Raw genomic sequence first — 8,118 nt, 5'->3', positions numbered from 1 at the left:
CTTATTACTTTTAGGTTGATGGTCCGGACTAAAATGCGTGCTAAAGTATACTTCTCCTGCTACCCGGGACCTTCTGATTCTGACTATGATTGTAATTATGACCGGATAGAGATGGAAAAGAAAGCTTCTACTTCAGAGTCCCATGTAATTAGGAAGTTGAAAGTTGCTGAGATTTCTCCTAGGAAGGTTCCATGCACTTCGGATGGATACTGAGTAGATATTACAAACTACTTCATTACTAGGAGTCCGGAGATTGAAAATAGTTGGTATTATAGAAGTATTAGGTCTGGTTATACGAGATAACATGATGGGAGTCCGGGTAGGTATGATGAAGCAAAGTTCGATCGGGAGTTCTAGGGGATGATTGTGGCCAAGGAGCTGTATCCTCTAAAGGATGAATACGCGGCCTTGGTTCATGCTGCTCAGGATTCTTCTGTCTGGGCCGCCTTCCAGTTGGACGCCCGGGTTGAGTGAAGGGTTCGTTGGTCGGAGAAAGGATCTATCACCGGTTTTCCGATGGCTTTGTTCCCGTCTGGTTGGAATATTTGAGGTCCGGGTGGAATCTGCACTGGCATCTCTCTCTAAAGCACCTTTGTAAATATGTTTATAGGTTACCAATGCAAATAACCCCAAATGGAATATATGGATGTCCTGGTTCATTTCCAGTTGTAATAAATTTAAAATTTAGCCGACCTTTAAGCTTTGGCATCATCTTTTTTCTTTAGTTAAGTCGAGTTAGAGGCCTTTGTATGAGTTGCAATTCCGGGATGCTGAGTGTGGCCATGGGTCCGACTTCAGGCCAGTTATCCAGCAGTCTTCCTTGAAGCACTGGAACGGGGAGATGATTTTGCTCAAGGGTCTGGACCTGTTTTATTTTCCTTATCTAGCTAGTAAAGGTATCTAGACTTATTTTCCAAGGGCCGAACTTGGGGGTGAAGCTCTTGAGTTGGTTTTCAATTTTTGTGAATGCCTTGGGTTCCAACTTACCCGGGATTCTTTTATGAATTATAAATTGATTAATCGTCTAGGCTGTAAGTTGATTTTTCTCTTTCCTGGAGTTGTTTACTTTGTATGTACCCGAGGCTATATGTTTTTCTTACTTGTCTGGACTAATGTGTTGTGCTTGTTTTTATCTGGTAGGTCTTCCGCACTATAATCTGAATATGTCTGCCTCGGCGTATAGCGATGCTCTTTTGGGTTTTGGGCCTGCTTTCAAGTTGACCAAAAAGCTTCTGTTGGTGGGTCCGGGTCTCAACCCCACCCCGAAGAGGGGTCCCAGAGTAATGTTGTCTCGAAGCCGGACTCTGCTGAGGATCGTCATGTTGAGGACCGGGCTGTTGATGTTGACAGTGGTGATGAGTTTGAGAACCTTGAGGAGATAGAGCCGCTTGGCGAGGTTCCTGGGGTTGAGGAAGTCCGGAGGAGGAAGAGGCTCCGGACTGTTGGCATAAAGCCGCCTCGGTCGGCTAAGGGTCATACGGGTGCTCTTGGGACCCAGGACAAGGGGAAGGGTATTGAAGTGGACGATTCAGGGAAGAGTGGGTTGGAGCTTGAGGAGAAGATTTCCAGATTTATGGCGGAGATTCCGTTTCCGGATGAGTGGCGTACGATGATCAAGTCTGGATTTGATGTTATGATGAAGGACTTCACCCGGCTTTGGGGTCACGTATTATATTTACGCTTTTTATTTTTTGCCTTAGCTTTTTCTTGGAAGTTTCCTTTCATATTTCTTATTTTGTTTGTAGCTTGGGGCGTCTATGGCGGGGGCTGCAGCTATTACCTATTCGGAGTTGAAGCATCTTCGGTAGATTATAGATGACAAGAATAAGGAGGTTGGGGATGTTAAAGATGCTCTTTCTGCCAAGGATGTTGCTATCTCCCGATTGAACCAGAATATGTTAGATGTGACCTTCAGGGCCGAAACAGCTGAGAAGGAGTCCAAAGAGTATGATAGGGCTATTGCTGGCGTCAGTGCTCTGGAGGTTGCTCGTTGTTGGGTTGTGGTTGAGAGACATATCAAAACAGATATGGAGGCTGATTTCAGAAGCTTTTGTCAGGAGTACATTAAGGCTTAGCAAGACATAAAGGTTGGACTTGGTTAGCCGGAGCCGTTTGACGATCCGTGCCCGAGCTTCCTCCTTGAGAACGCTCCGGAGTCTTAGTTTTCAATTATAATTATGGAGTACGTGTAATTGACTTGGTTTTTCTCTGTAACTTTTGAGACTATGATTGTACTGTCGTCCAGACTATCTGTGTCCGGGTTGTACCTTTAATTTGCTTCCCCTGCTTTTCTTCTGCTTCTCCTTTATTTAATACTTGCTAGTATTGTTTTTCCTTAGAAAATGTTCTAAGTTAGTAGCTATTGCTTTTGCCTTGAAAAAATTGAAAACATTTCCAAGTACAAATTCTGCTCCTAGTCCGGATTCAATATTGTTGTCGGGCTAAAGTTGCTTTTTTATAAGAAAAATAATTCTAAGTAAAATAATATGCTAGTCCGGGTTCAAGTGTGGCCCCCGACTGAGGTTGCTTTTTCCTTAGAAAATAATTCTAAGTAAAAATAATATGCTAGTCCATGTTCAAGTATGGCCCCGAACTGAGGTTGATTTTTCCCTAGAAAATAATTCTAAGTAAAAATGAATATTCTAGTCTTGGTTCAAGTATGGCCCCGGAATGAGGTTGCTTTTGACCTAGAATATGATTCTAAGTAAAAATAATATACTAGTCAGGATTCAAGTATGGCCCCGGACTAAAAGTTTTTGCCTTGGAAAATAATTTAAAGTAAAAATTATATGCTAGCCCGGGTTCAAGTATGGCCCCAGACTGCGGTTGATAGTAAAAAATTTCTAAGTGTAATTAGATATGCTTTTCATTGATTCAAATTTGCTTCATACAAAATGTAGAGTAATAAAATGGTTGCTTGCCATAGGCTACAAGTTTTTAGTTGTTGTTGTTGTATTTTCTTTTCTACTGGTAATACTTTCTCAGCCTGAGTACATGTCAGGTGTTGGGAACTTCGGATTCATTCATATTCATTAGCTTGTAAGTTCTTGGTCTCAGGACTTCTTTAACCTTGTACGTGTTAGGGCTAAAACACACGCTAATATTCATGCAAGTCTACGCGATCGCAAGTAATATAGAATAAATTCTAGTTCGTTCCCACAGGGATAGGTTTAGGTTAATTTCAATCAATGTATCTATGCAACACTAGTATGGTTATTATCCAATGCTAAGACGGGTAACAAATTGAGATTGATTATAACTAAGATTAACTAAGAGATTATACTAAAGAACATAAACTAAAGATTAAGAGAGTTGAATAATATATGACACAAACATGGGATTCTAACTTCATTAAATACTTCATTCAATAGCCTTTTCATTCTTAGTCTTAGCAAGTAATAATGATGACACTAATCAGATAACACAAAAATGATAAACACCAACTTTTGTTGTACGAATACCATACTACCAGACATCCACAAAAGAGATAGAAGCTGAATAGACACCAATTATATTGAGACCCTATATGTCTATAGAATTTGACAACATAACGGTTTAATGCACAAGTTATCTCTCGTGATTACATAGGGCAAGTAAGATTGGTAAAATTACCTATGAATCATGCATAACAATTACATGAACCTATGCTAGCATGGCAAGTTCTAAACCCCTAAATTACTTTCGCTTCATTAAAGATTACATACTATCTTATAAGTTCGCGACGCTCACAAGATGAATAAGCACAACCAAAACTAGGTTATCATACAATCACCACACACTAAGGCATAAAAACAAATTAACTAAAGTAATCCATAAATAAATATGTTAGAACCCCACAATAATGATTAGCCCATAATCGGACTCATCATCAACGTGGGTTCCGATGAAAACATGATATAATAAACGTAGTCTTTAAAACAAATAATAAAACCAAGTACGAAATAAGAGTATAGATTCACAAATAAGAAAACTAGCATCCAAAGTTACAACTTAAAACAAAGAATCACGAGAATAAACTAGATCTTCTTCACCTTGCTTGATTTGTGCTCTACGGCCTTCTTACGCCTTCTCATTAAGCTTTGGTACGTCTTGTTATGAAAAAGAACCTTAAATTATGATTATATAGAATCCCATGCAAAGTAGAAGTATTCTGGATCAAAATCAGAATAGAAACAAAATTTTCTTTTCTCGACCTGGCGCGGGCGCGCGCTTGACCAGCGCGGGCGCGCTGCATCTCTGGACTCCTGGCGCGGGCGCGTGCTATCACAGCGCGGGCACGCCGTCTCTCTGGAAAAAATGCTGACTTCTTCTTTTCTTGCTGATTTGAGTTGGTCTTTTTACGAGCTTTTATTCTAGACACCATCCTAACACCAAATCGTCACTAAAACCATGCTAATTCACATGTATTCCTGAATAATGCTTGAAATGTAAAAACACTAACAACTTGAGTACAAAACATCAATCTAAAGCTTTATGGAGCGTTATGAAATGTCATAAATGCCAATCAACATACCCTCAAACTTGAATCAATGTGTGTCCTCAAGCATAAACAGACTCAAAGAACAAGAAATAAAAATGCATGATTGCAAACTATATGAATGCAATGATCCCCATATAATAACTAAACCAACCAACAAGCAACATCTCAGCAAATGCAGTTATTCGCACAAAGATCAATCAAGCCCCACAAATTAACTCACAAGCCAGAAACGTGCGTGTGTGCAACTGCTTACAAATATACTTTCGCAACTAGATCAATAATCATGACTCACTACTCAGCAAGGCAATCACAAGGTTATAAATAGAATAAAATCTAGACTCAAAATAACTTATAATACTTTAATTTTAATATCGGAGTTTTTCATGGATTCATGTTTTTATTCATAACACAAAAACAACACAAATATTCTTATTTGATCATGCAATGAGTGCGGTCTACAAAAGACTAATACAATAATACTCATGTAGTGAGCGTTAGGTTAGTGGATCCCAGACTATAAAAAGCCTTAGGTCACTTGGCACAAAGTCCCCTAAGAACTTAATAACTCGAGTATTAAAGAGCCCACCCGTGATCAATTATGCATACACATATTTTTTTCTTTTTTCTTTTTTCTTTTCTTTTTTCTCTTTTCACAAATTTCTGAACGAGTGCGTTTCGCTCCATCTCGTTCAACCCTAGACTACTCATATAAAATGAGCCAGCTACTAGCCATTTGACACCTAGCCACAACAACTAGCAATTAAATCCAATTTTTTCTTCAATTTTTAAATATACATGTTATTTTATAATTAAGAGAATATCCTAAATTCTAAATATAAACAAGCGATTAAACCTTGACAAACAAATAAACCATGACCATGATCTAGCCCTCAAGAAACCTATAAATCTTAGTGAAATACAATTGTCTCTAGCATGCAAATCAACTCGATAAGACTTACATCACTAAATATGACATCACTACACTAGCATCAATATCACGAATCAATCGGCAAAATCATCTAAGGGATTATGTTATTATGCAAATGCATGAAACTATATGAACAAACTATCATACAAACCACAAAAATAAAAAAAACTACTACATGGCAATCATGCAACTATATGAACTAAACTAGCATGAATATGCAAACTACATGCGACTCACACAAAACCCATAAATCCTTAACTACTACCCCCAAACTTAAAATATTCAATGTACTCAGTGAAGGTAATATCAAGGAATCAGGCATACCTAATCAGAACCAGGATCATCAACCTCAAGGGGTGGAGTGTCAGGAGTGTCTGGAGGTGGATACACCGAGTCCTCACCGAATACTGGCCACTTGATATTAACTCACGTGACTCTGAAAGCAGTCCCTAATGCCTGGGTGAGGTCATGTGCAAACCTGCTATGGATGTCAAACATCACATCCATCCTCCTAGCTGGACGCCTATACTGCGTCGTACTCAAATCAACACTGCCATGTGCTTCCTCCTCTTGCTGCTGTTGTGATCCCGAAGGACCAGCCTCCTCTCCCAACTGAGCTCTCCATGCCGCTCGATGAGCCTGCGCCATCCCACAAGTAAAAGTCTAGTCTGCTGGCTTTCCACCTAGAAGATGGTCATAAGAATATCGAAACCCCTTAGGATCGAGCTTCTCACCATACCACTAAGTCATGTTCAACAATGTCGAGCTATCAATCGAAGCACTAGGGAGCTATAGCTGCTCATATGCGGGCCAACAAATGCCAACCACCACGCACAACTTCATCACAATAGACGCATAGGGTATCGAACCCGTAGTACTCCCTCGCAAAAACTTCAGAATACCCTGATGGATCACCATCCCAAGATCCACATAATCCCCCTGCAGAATACCCCACAACAACCATGCACGCTCCCCAGTAATCTCATGCACATAAGAAGATGGTATGATATTAGCACAAATAAAAGAATTCCATGCATGTGCAAACCTGTTCATGCACGAGGCATGGAATGTGGTATACTCGTTTGTGCCCTTCTTGAACTTCCAATGAGTCTCAGGCACACACAGGGTAGCAACAATCAAATCCAAATTAAACTTCTTCGGAGTCTTCTCGTTCCAGTTATCTTGATCTTCCTTCTTCTCGGGATGCTCAATCACCCTACGAATCGCCTCAGCACTGTAGTCCACCGTCATCCCCCTCACCACCGTGAAATCGTTCTTCTCCACCTTAGCATTAACATAAAACTCACGCACCATACTTATGGGCACACCAGCGTGTGTCTCACAGGAAACAACCCATCCCATCTCCAAGATCATCTCCAATAATTAACCATCTTTCCTCGATGGTAGAAAACCACGCTCCTTGACTATAGGCTTTGAAAGCAGCCTCACATACTCCGCCTCAGCCTCGGGAGTTGAAAACCTAGGCCTCACACCACCTGCACTCGAAGAATCGGTGGTGCTGCTGCTTACTTGAGTTCGCTGTCTTTTTGGTGCCATTGAGATTGAGAGAGATTGAAAGAATAGAAGTTTGTAAGAGAGTTTGTGTGTTTGAGAGTTTTGAGAAGTGATGGAGAAGTTTATGTATAAGTGTATCTATATATAGGAGATTGGGAGAGAATTAGTTATGGAAAAGAAGTGGGAATTGATTATGGGAATAATGGGTTTGATTTGGAAAGGGAAATTTGGGATGTGGAAGAGTAAAATTCGGGTGGGAATTGATTTTGTATTAAAATCCCCGAATTTTCTCTGTATTCTACTGTTTTCATTTTTTTTGAACTCAGGACCCGGCGCGGCCGCGCGCTAGATCAGCGCGGGCGCGTCCAATTTCTGGAATTTCAGCGCGGCCGTGCACTAGATCAGCACGGGCGCGCCGTGCTACTGAAGTTGGCCCTGGATTTTTTTTGTTTTTCTAATTTTTTTGTGTTTTTCTCTTTTCTTTCTGCTTCCTCTATCTACTATTATACAACAAACTTGGGTTGCCTCCCAAGAAGCGCTTGGTTTATGTCATTAGCTCGACGTAGAATGTCGAGATCAAATAGGCAATAGAATGGCACTAACCACTTCACGGTTTGCCGTATCCCCAAAGTAGTGCTTCAACCTCTGATCATTAACCTTAAATGCTTGGCCTGGATCATTTTCAAAAATCTCTACAACTCCATGCAGAAACACAGTTTTGATTATGAAAGGCCCGGACCATCTTGACTCCAATTTTCCAGGAAAAAGACGGAGACGAGAGTTAAATAACAGAACTTGTTATCCCGACACAAATGACTTAAGTACTAGACCCATATCGTGCCACCTCTTGACTTTCTCCTTGTACATTTTGTTGTTTTCATATGCTTGAAGCTGAAATTCGTCAAGTTCATTCAATTGAAGCATTCTTTTCTTATCAGCTGCATCCAAATCAAGGTTCAACTTCTTCAAAGCCCAATACGCTTTATACTCGAGCTCCATAGGCAAATGACACCCCTTACCATAAACCAACTAAAACGGCAACATTCCCAACGGAGTCTTGTATGCTGTTCTATATGCCCAAACAGCTTCATCAAGATTCAAAGACCAATCCTTCCTTGATGGACACACAACTTTCTCTAGAATACGCTTGATCTCCCTGTTTGACACATCAGCTTGACCATTAGTCTAAGGATGG

Source organism: Apium graveolens, chromosome 5 (genome assembly GCF_009905375.1).
Source record: "Apium graveolens cultivar Ventura chromosome 5, ASM990537v1, whole genome shotgun sequence".
NCBI lineage: Eukaryota > Viridiplantae > Streptophyta > Magnoliopsida > Apiales > Apiaceae > Apium > Apium graveolens.
Note: the sequence above shows the minus strand (reverse complement) of the source record.